This window comes from Hemibagrus wyckioides, linkage group LG09, assembly GCF_019097595.1.
Source record: "Hemibagrus wyckioides isolate EC202008001 linkage group LG09, SWU_Hwy_1.0, whole genome shotgun sequence".
NCBI classification, from domain to species: domain Eukaryota; kingdom Metazoa; phylum Chordata; class Actinopteri; order Siluriformes; family Bagridae; genus Hemibagrus; species Hemibagrus wyckioides.
In genome coordinates, this window is record NC_080718.1 from 476992 (window position 1) to 491646 (window position 14655).

The 14655-nt window shown below is 39.5% G+C and overlaps 1 long non-coding RNA gene and 1 other non-coding gene across 2 annotated transcripts; both read left to right on the forward strand.

The window, feature by feature from the left end:
* The first annotated feature begins 439 nt into the window (after positions 1-439).
* On the forward strand, positions 440-10862 carry LOC131359077 (uncharacterized). Its single transcript, XR_009205736.1, has 3 exons — positions 440-832; positions 10650-10699; positions 10798-10862. It is a non-coding gene; the product is annotated as an uncharacterized LOC131359077 (long non-coding RNA).
* On the forward strand, positions 6831-6919 carry trnay-gua (transfer RNA tyrosine (anticodon GUA)). Its single transcript is given in 2 exon segments — positions 6831-6867; positions 6884-6919. It is a non-coding gene; the product is annotated as a tRNA-Tyr (tRNA).
* Positions 10863-14655: the final 3793 nt, after the last annotated feature.

A 14655-nucleotide genomic window follows, 5' to 3' on the forward strand; every position in this document is an offset into this window, starting at 1 on the left:
AGACGAAACTTGGAGCTGTGCCCAGGGTCATCGTGCCCCGCTATATGGCTGAGAGTACGTGAGAGAAAACGCAATTAAAACTGCAGGCTAGTGCAAATGTAAAGAAAAATAGAGCAATGAATTAAACTGAAGCAATCATAGATGGAGCAGAGGCCCCGAAACTCAACCATGCTGTCTTCAGAGGTCAGAGTGAACTGCTAAATGAAAAAAGCCAGAAAGTGCCACTGATAAGAGCACAGATGCCCATTATTTTTTATATGACTGATCTCAAAAGTCCAATTATAATGGAATGTGAAAGAGTTAAAAATTAAAGATATAATGGTGTCCAAAAAGAACCCGATATTCCAAAAAAGAAAATAGGTGGGACTTTCTCAGTGAAGAGGGTTTGGATTGAATATTATGAAAAGATAAGAGAAAAGAATAAAAAGGCTATGTTTTGTGATGATTATTTCAGAGGTTGTTGGGATGTTCATTCATGAGCAGCTCAATTCTTGTAAGCAGCGCTGATCGCAAATAAAACCTTGTATCTGCATTCATCCAGTCTGCATGATTCGTCTTCTTTAGTTAGAGTCTTGCTTGACTGAGCTGTCGGGTCAATGTGGAGTTTGGAGTCAGATAATAGCGAAGTATTAATGGAGTAGTGTTAAGTAGTACATTATAGTATGGGACAAAAAATATGGGGTATGGGGTAAAAATATTTTCCACATTGTTTTGGTGACCCCGACATGATAGAATATACGCGACTGGAACAAAGCACAACGGAGCCCCGGACCTGGGACCTGCGGTTGCAGCTGCCACCCACAGACCAGACACTTGGCCATCTAGGACAAAGGTAAGGCAGAAGCCTGTTTAATGGAAATTCTGCATTAGTTGTGTGTGGTCTGGGGAGGTGGAGGCGCCCGTTCCGAGGACGGATCAGCTCTGTTTTGTCTTGATAGAGTAATCGTAAGTTAAAGTTACATAAAATCATATGATAAAATTGCATGATTAATGCATGATAAAGACTGGATGGTGTCAGATGTGTGAATGAACTAAAAAACGTCCCTGCAGGGTTCAGTATGATCGAAAGTCCTGGTGGGTTCCAGGTGGTATGAAAGTTCTGTGAAAAAGACCTTGTTTGGAAGCAAACAGAGTGTTCAGTAGCAGAAATTAAATTCTGTGAACAAGAACACTGTCAATGGGAGAAAATCAAGAGTCAAGTAACAGGTGTAACAAGTAAAAATTCCTGGATCCCGGGTGATACAGTGAAAGGAATAAAGAGAAATACAGAGAAATAAAGAGAAATACAGAGAAATAAAGTGAATAAAGAGAAATACAGAGAAATAAAGGGAATAAAGAGAAATACAGAGAAATAAGACGTAAAATTCCCGGGTCCAGGTGATAGTGATGAAAGAGAAAAGAAACAAAGAGAAAAAGTGCTGAGTAGAAATTCCCGGGTCCAGGTGATAGTGAAGAGAGAAAAAATAAAGACAAAAAACAGAAGTAAAAAAAAAAGGGGGCCCCGTTGTAAATAAGGTGTGTTTGTCTTTGTTGTTGTTGTGGTGTATCTGAGAACTTCTGTGTGGCTTTGAATCTGGGTGATGGTATTGTATGGCTAGTTGTGTACACGCTTGACTTTGTTATTCTCGGATGCTGAGAAAATCACTGTGTAACGGTGAAGTGTGATCTGAATCTGGGGGTGATATTTTGCTGATTGTGCTGCATTTGAAATGAAGCTGGATTGAAGTAGTGATTGCACTGGTAATTCTTGCATTGTGTAAATACATTGCGGGGTATGGAGTGTATACAGGTTGAATTTGAAACGTATATTTTGGAGATATATCGTAGAGGTAATGAAGAAAAGCTGAAGGTGTTATTGGAATGGTTCCGATTTAAAATGAAGTTAAATATTGTGTTGAAACGACCACTCACAGGTGGAAGGTAAAAGACGATAAATAGACGACGGTACTAGGGCATGAGCTTATGGCGACATGTTTATAGTGAACTCTGACAAGAAGCGGCTTTGCATTTACGCCCACCCTTATAAGAAATCATGCTCTGTCAGAGCTCATTGACCGCAGTGAAAGAAAACAATATTTTCTGAAAAGACCCTAAACTTTAGCTATAACTTTATATAAACTTAAAGAAGCTAAACTTCTCATAGTCAAATGTCCGGCACACAAAACAGACGGCTCGTTCGTAACTAGTGGTAACACTGCAGCGGATGAGGCAGCCAAGTTAGCAGCTTTAGGCCACACCAACATTTTGCTAGTCATGGACTCTGAGGATGATACCGCCCCGGAAGCGGATTTGACCTCGTTAGTGGCGGCGCAAAATTCGGAGCGGTTAAAAATGCTGCTTATGTGTGCTATTACTTTTCATGCTGATAAGTATTATAGTTTTTATATGGATTTTTAAATGTATTTTTCACAGACTTCAGACTGCTAGTGTGTGTGTGTGTGTGTGTGTGTGTGTGTGTGTGTGACGTCAGCTAGAGTGAGGGATGAGGGTTTTTTTTGGTTATCTGTAGATATGTAAAACATTACTCCACTGATCTCAGTAGTATTATAAGCTGCAGTTTAGCTTCTTGGTAGAACTTACGAGACTTACGAGTAACTCAACTTACGAGTTTTCCGAGATACGAGCCGTCGCTCGCTCAATTTTTTGCTTTAAGATATGAGCCGAGATCTGAGTTACGAGCGAGCGAGCTTACGCAAATAATTGTAGCATTAAGTGTGTAGCGAGTAAGTTAACTTAAGCGATAGAGCACGAAATGAAAAACGCCACCCACCTCCTCCAATCTCCTCCACCTCCACCATCATCTTCGTCTGATCTTCAACGTAAATACACTTAATAAAACCAGTTTATTTCTTTACATTCTCTTTTATTATGTATTATTATTGTTTTATACATTATTTGTTATTTATAAAGTACATTTTTCTTATTTAAAAAACACGTAACAAAAAAATTGGTGTGAAAAAAAAATATTGGTTTATTTTATATGGATTTTAAATGTATTTTTCAAGGACTTCAGACCGCTACCATGTGTGTGTGTGTGTGTGTGTGTGTGTGTGTGTGTGTGACATCAGCTAGAGTGAGGGAAGAGGTGTTTTTTAAGGACACATCATCTTTAAACTGTTCCTACAGCTTGAATTCTTACTCTACAGCCACATAAACTACCTTAAACTTTTTAAACTGTGACTTTAGCTTTTAAATATTATTTGAGCATGTCTTGCAATAGTTTAAGCAACATATTCGCAATCACACTCGCATTTTCTCCTGGAAATGCAACATTGCAACATTGCTTACGCAATCACACTCTTGTTATCGTCACTATTTTTTATTATTATTATTATTATTATTATTATTATTATTATTATTATTCCGGTTCCTGGACTCGCTACTAGTCCTAAATAGTAATAGCTAAAATTATGGTTCCATCGCTAAAATGTTGGTTATGTTCTGCTTAAGTGCGCTATTACTTTTCATGCTGATAAGTATTGTAGTTTATTTTATATTAATTTGTACATGCATTTTTCACAGACTTCACTTCCTGGTTTCTGTACAGTTCGGTCTTTCTCTGAGATTTTCAGTAGGTGCTGTAAACGAGCATCTGTAGATGTCGTAAACAAGCACGTAAAAGGTTACTAGTCCTAAACGGTAATGGCTAGAAACATGGTTCCAACGCTACAGTGCTGCTTATGTGTGCTATTACTTTGCATGCTGATAAGTATTATAGTTTTTTATATGGATTTGTAAATGTATTATTCCCGGACTTCAGACCGCTGCTGTGTGTGTGTGTGTGTGTGTGTGTGTGTGTGTGTGTGTGTGTGTGTGACACGTCAGCTAGAGTGAGGGATGAGGGTTTTTTTTTGGTTATCTGTAGATATGTAAAACATTACTCCACTGATCTCAATAGTGTTATAAGTTACAGTTTAGCTTATTTGGTAGACCGCCTGATAATACGATAATAGACATATTTTAACTGTGACTTTAGTTTGTATATATTATTTGAGAATGTCTTGCAATAGTTTAAGCATATTTAGCGTGTATATCGTATATTGTGTACTTGATGGTGGCTAGTGGTAATGCATGTAAAGTATTAGTATCTCAATGATGTTATGGGTTGCAGTTTAGCTTATTTGGTAGAGCGTCCGCCTCCGGGTTGCATCGCTTGTGGCACTTTGTTAATGCGCCCGCCTCCCATGCTGGAGACCCGTGTAAAATATTGTAAAATATTAGTACCACTGATATCAATAACATTACAAGCTGCAGTTTAGCTTATTTGGTAGAGCGCCCGCCTCCCATGCTGGAGACCCGGTCGGAGTGGTATTTATATATTATTTGAGAATGTTTTGCAATAGTTTGAGCAACATATCGCTTAAACGGTAATAGCTAGAAACATGCTTCCAATGCTAAAATGCTGCTTAGGTATGCTATTACTTTTCATGCTGATACGTATTATAGTTTATTTTATATTAATTTTTAAATGCAATACGTACTTCAGACCGCTACTGTGTGTGTGTGTGTGTGTGTGTGTGAGAGAGAGAGAGAGAGTGAGGGAAGAGTTTTTTTTTTTTTTAAAGGACGCATCTTCTTTAAACTGTTCCCAGCGCACACACTAGTTTAGATTTCATATTTTAACTGTGACTTTAGTTTGTATATATTATTTGAGAATGTATTGCAATAGTTTAAGCATGTATAGCTTTTATATTTGTAACGGAGAGTAGTGCTACGTGCTGTGATGTAAACCTCATCTTAATAAGTTTACTTGCCAACGAAAGCTTTTATTGCTTGTGGTACATTGTTAGTGCGCCCGCCTCCCATGCGCGAGACCCAGGTCGAGACACGCTCAGAGTTGTATTTATATATTATTTCAGAATTTCTTGCAATAGTTTAAGCAACATATCGCGTAAACGGTAATAGCAAGAAAAATGTTTCCAACGCTAAAATGCTGCTTATGTGTGCTATTACTTTTCAACCGCCTGTGCCACGTCAACCACGTGCATACATTAGGTGAAGGCCGACACTTGCAGAAAGTGTGGTTGTTCTAGGACATCAGCAACTGGACATAGCCAAGACAAGGCCAGAATTTATTGTCCAGTAACAGAGATGATGACAGAACAGCAGTTGCTCAAAAAAATAAAGAAAATATAGATATGTTGCATATAGCACTTGTATTCTTACAAAGTTACATGTATTTTATATTTAAATATTTGATGTTTAAATAGTATTTTTCTGTTTTGTTTATAGTTTAATATATTGCTATTTTATAATGTGTCACTTGTATTTATTATTAGGGTACATGTATTAAATAATGTATTATTTGAATTGTATTTGCACATTATTCAACTGCTGCTATACGTACTGTATTGTCTCTTTGCACTGTCTTTTGTCTTGCACTGTTTGCACCAAGTTACACACGATGTACTTTATGAAGCTAGGACAGCTTACTTTCCGTCCTTAGCTCTGTGTTTTGTAATTATGTTATGTTGTTTATGTAGCACCAGGGTCCTGGAGAAACATGGTCTCATTTCACTGTGTACTGCATCAGCTATATGTGGTCAAAAGGACAATAAAAGATTCTTGACCTGACTTGAATGTATTCTTTGTTTTATCATTATAAGTTTATTTAGGTGTGTGCTTCAACATATATATTTAATAATATAAATATTGGTAGGTTTTTGTTTTAATTCAAAAAATTACAAAACAGGTGCATATAAATCACATGTGGCACTCTGTCTCTCCTTTGCTTTCTTTCTTTTCTTCTCTCTTCTCTCTTTTCTTCCTTCCCCTCCTTCCCCATTTTTTTCCTTTCTTCCCCACCCGAAGCAGACTATTGAACTTTGGCTCAGCTGGTAGAGCGGTGGACTGTAGGTGCTTACAAATGAACATCCTTAGGTTGCCGTTTCAAATCCGGCTCGAAGGATGGCGTTTACCAGCCTCCAGAAAGCACGTCGTTTGTGTGCTGCCGCTAGCTCTGGCCGGGCGCAAAAAAGAGCTTGCTTCTCTGACCAGGAATCAAACCAGGGCTGCCGAGGCAAGAGCGCCGAATTCTAGCCATTAGACCACCAGGGAGACACAGACAGGTTTGTGGGCCTCGTGCGGCTGGGCGCAGCACCTAGGATTGGCCTCTAGTGCCGATTTACCGCAATTCCGGATGAGTTACACCTGAGGAAACAGCAGTTTAAACAAATTCGCTTTAAGATCAACAGAATGTCTGCACAGACTGTCTCAAAAGACTTAAAAGAGGTCCCACCTCTCAGCTGCAGGGTCACCAGTTTGCAGTCTGTCCAGAGTCCCCGTGTGTGTACACCCGGTGTTCTCCGGTTTCCTCTCACCTCCAAAAGACACGCCAGTAGGTGGATCGGCTGAAACAAATTGCTATTAGGTATGAGCGAGTGCGTGAATGTGTTTGCACAGTGCCCTGTGATGAGCTGGCAAGCCATGCAGGGTGTACTGCTCACCGATCAGGTCTAGACAAGAACAGGTATGTCTGTCCTATGGAAAAGCTTTGACATGCAGCGATGCACACAAACGTTCACATCTGACCGTTTTGGCCCATCGCTTTTGAGGTGCCTGGTGGACAGAGTGAAACCCTGCGCATTACGTCCTCTCTATTTACTTAGTTTAAGTCAACGCACCGGCGAGGACACCCACACGTAGAAACCCGAGATTGCAAACGAGATTGTAACGGTGAAGAAGGGTCCAACATCGACAAGAAAGTTTATAGGCCCCAGTAAATCTGGCCTAGGGCCCCTGAAACCGCTGCGCTACGTGGCTCGTAACAGACAAAAATCACCAGGGGTCCCGTTTGCCAGGTTGTTGCCCAAAGGTGGCCCTGAGCCCTCCCTTCGATAGCTCAGCTGGTAGAGCGGAGGACTGTAGGTGCTTACAAATAGACATCCTTAGGTCGCCGGTTCAAATCCGGCTCGAAGGACGGCTTTTACCAGCCTCCGGGAAGCGCGCCGTTTGAGTGCATCTTCCTCTTGCAGCCGCTAGCTCTGGCCGGGCACGAAAAAGAGCTCGCTTCCCTGACCGGGAATCGAACCCGGGCCGCGGCGGTGAGAGCACTGAATCCTAGCCGCTAGACCTCTAGGGAGACGCAGACAGGTATCTGGGGCTCGTGCGGCTGGGTGCAGCACCCAGGATTGGCCTCTAGTGCCGATTTACGGCAATTCCGGATGAGTTACACCTGAGGAAACAGCAGTTTAAACAAATTCGCTTTAAGATCAACAGAATGTCTGCACAGACTGTCTCAAAAGACTTAAAAGAGGTCCCACCTCTCAGCTGCAGGGTCACAAGTTTGCAGTCTGTCCAGAGTCCCCGTGTGTGTACACCCGGTGTTCTCCGGTTTCCTCTCACCTCCAAAAGACACGCCAGTAGGTGGATCGGCTGAAACAAATTGCTATTAGGTATGAGCGAGTGCGTGAATGTGTTTGCACAGTGATGAGCTGGCAAGCCATGCAGGGTGTACTGCTCACCGATCAGGTCTAGACAAGAACAGGTATTTCTGTCCTATGGAAAAGCTTTGACGTGCAGCGAAGCACACAAACGTTCACATCTGAAGGTTTTGGCCCATCGCTTTTGAGGCGCCTGGTGGACAGCGTGAAACCCGCATTAGATAGATAGATAGATAGATAGATAGATAGATAGATAGATAGATAGATAGATAGATAGATAGATAGATAGATAGATAGATAGATAGATTCAACTTCATTGTCATTGCAGAGTGCAGGTACATAGCAATGAAATGCTGTTTAGCATCTACCAGAAGTGCAAATAGTAGAAATTCTGCCAATGAACAGGTGCAGATAAATATGTAAATATGTACATCGATAAATAAGGCTATGTCAGAGTGCGCATAGAGAAGTATGTGCAAGTAATATTTACAGTAGATAAAGTGACAGGTGTAATTATAATTGTGCTAAAAATGTGTGCATTATGTAAAATGTATGTACAACAGTAACAGATAATATACATATATTATATAGTATGTATAAATATAGTATATGTAAATGTATATAAATAGATAGACAAATAGATAATACTAGGTGTAATCTATGAAATGGACAATATGTACAATAATTATATTACACACTGAGAAAAAATTATATTATAACAGAATGTACAACAGAATGTTTAACAGTGAAAAATATTATATTAACAGAATGTACAGAGTGGAGCAGAACTGTAAAGTGGTAAGTGTAGAAAGACATGAGTGTCCTAGCGGTGTAGTGTAGAGTTCAGTAGATTTATGGTTGAAGGAAAAAAACTGGCCCTAAACCTACTGGTTCTGGTGAGGATGGACCTGTATCTCCTCCTGGATGGAAGGTTGAACAGTTTGTGACTCGGGTGGGAGGAGTCTTTGATTATTTTGTGTGCTCTGTGTAGACATCTACTGTGGTGAAGAGACCCAATGGCAGGTAGTTGGGTGCCGATGATGCATTGGGCGGTTTTCACAACCCTTTGCAGAGATTTTTTTTCACACATCGTGGAGCTGCCATGCCACACTGTGATGCAGCTCGTCAAGATGCTCTCAATGATGCAGCGGTAAAAGTTGGTCAGGATCTTGGGGGATAGGTGAACTTTCTTCAGTCTCCTTAGGAAGTAAAGATGCTGTTGTGCCTTCCGAAACAGAGTTGAGGTGTTCAGATGCCAGGACAGATCCTCAGAGATGTGGACACCCAGGAACTTAAAGCTGGAGACACGCTCTACTTCAGACCCGTTGATGTAAATAGGGGAGTGTCTGCTGCTGTTAGATTTCCAGAAGGTCTGGAGAAAGTGCAGGCCACTTCATTTGAGGTACCCCAGCCTCCAGCAGCTGTTCCCTAATGATGCGACCTCGATGAGCTGTAGGATTGTCGTCCATGATGAAGAAATTAGGCCTGTATTGTTCATGCAGGGGCACAATGACTGGATTAATGATGTTATTCAGATAGTATTGGCTTGTCACTGTACCATTCACAAGATGTAGGGAGGTTCTGTATTGAGTAGACACACCTGCCCAGACTGTAACACCACCACAGCAGTGGCTGATGCATAGCGCTCTCCTTGACGTCTCCAACATCGTTGGCAGCCATCATTTCTGCTCAATGTGAATTGACTTTCATCAGAGAACAGCACTGAGGTCCACTGGTCCCTTGTCCAGCGTAAATGCTCCCTGGCCCGATGCCTGTGCCTGGTGGTGTGGTCAGGTACCCTTGCAGGTCGTCTAGCATGCAGACCACATTGATGTAAACGGTTTCAAATGGTCTGACATGACACTTGGGTGCCTCTTACCTCCCTTAAATGTGCCTGGAGTTGAGTGGCATTCATCATCCGGTTCCGCAGGGCACTGTTCACAATGAAGCGGTCATCAACGTGGGATGTGGACAAAGGACGTCCACTTCTATGCCTTTCTGTGTTTCTTCCAGTCTCTCTGTATCTCTGTTGCAACCTGCTGATGACACTCTGTGACACTCTAAGCTCAGTGGCCACTTCCCTCTGAGAACATCCTGTTTGAAGCCTCGCAATGGCGAGGTACTGTTGGTCAATTGTTAGGTGTGGTCTTGGTCTCATGATGTCAAAATGTAAACAGCATGATGAAGAGGACTGTTTAAATACCAATTCTAATTGAACCAGAAAATGTATTGGTCAATTCAAGGATCAAACACCAGTTGTGAATTTTGCCGTTAAGCACCTTGTTAGAAAACAGCAAGTTATGCAAAAAGTACTGAAACACTGAACAGTTGGACATGTGCATTCAAAAGTGTAGAGAAGGTCAAATTAAGTTCACCTGTAAAGGTTATAGTGCATTTTAGGTGCATCCTGAAATTTCACCCGAAAGCCGAATATCCTTAACTTTTTTTAAAATTTATATTATTAAATCTATATTTAATAATATAACTATTGATAGTTTTTCGTTTATAGATTTCTATACTTTGTTAGTATTTTATAATAATTTATCACTTATGTATATTGTTATGGTGTGTGTCTTGGGCTGTATTATTCTTATCTTTGAAAAAAAAAGACAATATTTCTAACAGTAGGTCGTACTGAGAAGCCATATTTTGCAGATAATTAAATAATCGAAGTCAACTAACTACACAGGACTTAGAACTTGACTCATTTTGATAGCAGGACTGTTTCTGTAGACTAACAGTTGCCATTTCAAAACAGAATGCAATATTTAATCCTTGTCTGAGGTGGGATTCGAGCCGGGTCGCTGTGGATGGGAGGGGGACTTGAATTTTTACTGATTTGTTTGTAAAAAAGCACATTTTTAAATAAAAATTTACAAAACAGGCGTATATAAATCACACGTGGCATTCTGTCTCTCTTTTGTTTTCTTCCTCTTTCTTTTCTTCTCTTTTTTTCTCTTTTTCTCTCTTTCCCCTTCTTCCCCATTTTTTTCCTTTCTTCCCCACCCGAAACAGACTATTGTTCCCCAGCTTCAAGCTACTAATGCTACAATTAGTCTGTTTCTTCACAAATTAACTAGCTAACTAACTCACTAAGGTTTAAGCATTAGAAAGAAAGGAGAGGAAAACTTACAAGGTCTCTCTCTCTTTCTCTCTCTCTCTCTCGCTCTCTTTCTCTCTACCTATCTAATAATTAATAAACTTGGCCATTTTAATGTTGTAAAATATTAATTGTAATTGAACTTACATGAAACTCATTTATTGCAGAACCTGTGGATTTGCAGGGAGAATCATCAGATACTCCCTCAGTCCTCCAGGTAGGTGTCAGTAAAATATTTCAACTACATTTGAAACGTGTAGGCTGCTTTTGTCTAAGGGTGTGTGTGTGTGTGTGTGTGTGTGTGTGCGCGTTAAGGTTGTTGAGCCAATCCTGCCGCTGCTGCCCACAGAAACTCACCCCACATCTTCAGCTGTTGTTCTGGTAACCAAACCTGTCATTTATTTACTAAATCTGATCGCTCGGTTTTACAAGTGACAGAATGTTTGAAAGTGTTAGTGTGAAACTGCTATGATAAAAAGCACTAATGATCTTCATGTTCTACTTTTCACAGCCCCTCAGTGCTGGTGAGCTGAACAGCACCTGCTGTAATGTTGACTACAACACTGCAGACTCCTCCATCTCCCAGTCTGGGGTATTGTACAGTGCTGTAGCTGAGATACAAACACACACACATCCTTCTTTACAAGTTCTAATGTTTAGTTTTGTTTCTTTATTTCTAGCAAGTGGACCTTAGGAGAGACATCCTCAGGTTTATAAGGAGTCCAGAGAGTCGTCTCTGCTGGCATGAAACTGCACACTGCTGGACGCTCGAGGTAATCACAGTATTTCTTACTCTCATGAAGAGGTTCCACTTTAACGATTATTAAAAGAGAACTTAAATGAAATGCGGTTGTAGATCTTGAGTTTCATCTAATTGTCGTTTGCAGGGATTCCCTTACCATAACAACTGTGAGGACGGTTTCCCTGGCATTCAGGTAAGGGGTTCAGGTAAGGGGCAGTTACTAATTGTGTTTGTGTGTTTTAAGGTCGTTGAGCCAAACCTTCAGCTGCTGCCAAAAGAACATGACCAGGAATCTTCACCCATCCTTCTGGTAACCAAACCTTTCATTTATTTACTAAAGCTGATCACTGGATTTCACAGGGTTGTTTTGATTGTAAAGAAAGCGAGAGAATGTTACTTGTGTTATTATAAAATCGCTGTGATAGGAAGCAGTTATGTTCATCATGTTCTTCATTTCACAGAGGCTCGATGCTGGTGAGCTGATCAGCGCCTGGCAAAATATCCAGTTCCTCTCTGCACGCACCTTTACCTTCCTGTCTGGGGTATTCTACAGTGCTACAGCTGAGATACAAGCACACACATCCTTCTTTACAAGTTCTAATGTTTAGTTTGGTTTCTCTATTTCTAGGCAGTGGACGTTATGGGATACTTCCTCGGGATGATAAGGGGTCCTGAGAGAACTTCTTGTTCATTATGGGGAAGAAGATTGTGATGCGTCTGTCAGCAGTTAACAACCAGGTGACTTCAGAATGATGATAGACTGTTTCCTTGTGCAACATACTTTCAGTTACTGGGCTTGAAAATGATGCAGTTGTTAAATAAATGTGGTAATGAGTAATTAAGGAATAATAATTAAAATAACAAGCATCAAAAGCTAATTTTATAACAATCACACCCTTAGGATAATCCTAGGGCTCTGGGATATGAAGTAGTTGGACATTTGATCCTTGTAATACATCATCTGTGTATCTTTAGTAAAGTACTGGACATGCTGAGGCTTACATACTGCTTCATTTTAGGGTTTAAAATGAGTTTCCACGTTGAAAACTATAGCCAAAGTGATTATTTTGTTTGTTTGTTTTAACAGGATGCAGGTCGTGTACAGCTGGCCTACGAGGCTCTGATTCATTTCCTGAAGACTCCTTCTTATCAGGACTCGATTGGAGCAGAGCTCTCCGGGTGCTATGTAAGCTTATAAATGCTTGCGTAACATGACTAATGTTTAAATCTAAAAGATTTTGATGTGATTGAAAACAGGACTCCATTATGTAAAGCTAATTTCTTTTTGGAACTTTTCTTTTCTGTGCAGGTCCACCACTACAACTTCGTGGACATCTTTTTCGAGCTGCTTCTATTCGGCTACTTCACAAACAGCTCAATACCTGAGACAGTAAGAGTCTTATCAGGAGATTTAAAAGCCATGCTTGAATGTAGTTTCAGAACATGGTTTATTTCATCTCATTTTATTTTTCCATATTGTTAACCCTGATATGACATGGTATTAATGGAGCTTGTTGTCTTTCTTTCCTAAAGCTTAAGGGAGGATTCTTGGAGCGCATGTTTGCACTCATCAGCATGTGGGAGGTAGACATGTGGAAGCCTGCAGCAAGGACCTACTTTAAAGTGCTTATTGTAAGTGTCTAATATCTTCTGATGCTGTGATTCTCAGTATTGTATCCTAAACTCAGTGACACTGTGTTGGATTATGATAGTGATGATGTAATTTGTCTATAGGACCAGCTTACAGATCTTGCTGAAATGCTGTTTACTCAGCCCCTGGAGTTCTACCAAGACCCAGCAGCCTTATCCAGCAAACTGAGACCTTTCCTCAGACAATGTGTCCAGAAGATGATGGACATTTTGTGGAAGCTCTGAGCAATGTCCTTCCTTCTACCCAATTCCTCTTTTCTTCCTCTGTTCCATTTCTTTTCCCTCACTTCTTTTCTATACATTGTTCAAGCTCCCCACACGTAAGTAGAAATTTATTTTATTCTTATTTTTGATTAACTTAATATTAAAGTATTTTCTTTTCTTCTCTACAGGTCTGTACAGTAAACCCAGCACCCAAGGAGTAGTTTTAATATCCCTCATCCCTCATAGAGTGTCCCTTATCAATCTATCCCTCTATCCCTGTCTTTTTAGATAACAGTAAATAGTAATTAGTATAAATAGTAGCTGCAAATAATATTGTTGTAAATAAACCTATAGTTGTATAATGTTTATATAGTTTACTTTAATAAATGTTTTCATTTGCTCCTATTACCGTCTCATTCTGATTATTTTAGTCATCAGTATGTCTGTATAATTTTCCTTTAAAAAGCAACACAACACTAAATGAACTTTTCACTTATATACAAATCCTTTTTAAAGAACTTCAGAAACTTTAAGGTTTACTAAAATGTGAAAAATGACAAATAACATCAAACAAAATTCAGATATTTGTAGTCTTGGAAAGTTTGTTTCCAAAATGTAGAAAAATCTGTAACATTTGGGGAATTGCACATTTACATTTAAGCATCCAGAGCACAGTTGTGTATAAAAAGTCTGAAATCTTTAGATAAAAATCTGAAAATCTAAATTGTAGAGGACTAAAAATGTGGATTTACAGTTTACACCAAATCACACCACTGTAGCACATCATTTATAATGCAGTTACTCTGAACTCTCAAGGTTACTCTTTAAGAAGAAATAGTTTATAATATCAGTAGCCTTTAAGGTGTTTTCCAAAATAAATAAATAAATAAAAATCCTGTTCACAAAAATCAAGCTTGGTTAGATTTTTAATATTAGTTAACATTAATAAAGCATGAGCTTCAGCATAATTAAACTGCACTTGATTTTTTAACAAAGTACATTAACACATGATTTAACTGACATTTATTGAAATGTTAATGAAATACACCTTCAGTAACTAATGTTTTATTCAACGACTAAAACAAGTCCTCATAAATTAGGCTATATTAAATACAGCATGTTGCTTAATGTTGATAAATGACTGAACTTTGGTCTCCACCTCAGTTCTGAATTTTACTAACAATGTGCATTAAAAGAAAACACACAAACTAATACTAGTCTTTGTTAGCATTGCTTATGGTGTATATTAATAGTGACATACATGGTTTTTTTTATGTAAACTAATGTTAAATAATATCATTTAAGGGGACCATAAGGTAAAGCATTATTGATTGAGACATTTCCCATGTGAGTAACATAGTTATTCTACCATAATTTAAATCATATCTAAGGCTGGGTTTGATTAGGAGTGGGATTATTAGATAGATGAATTCAGACCCTCGGTGTGAAACATCACCCCTGGACACAGGTGGATACAGTGTCCCTCATTTATTCAAGTGTAGGGTCGCTTGAGTTCAGACACCATTAGTCAGGTGTGACAGCATTAATCATACTGCAGAATTACTCTTCACTAAACA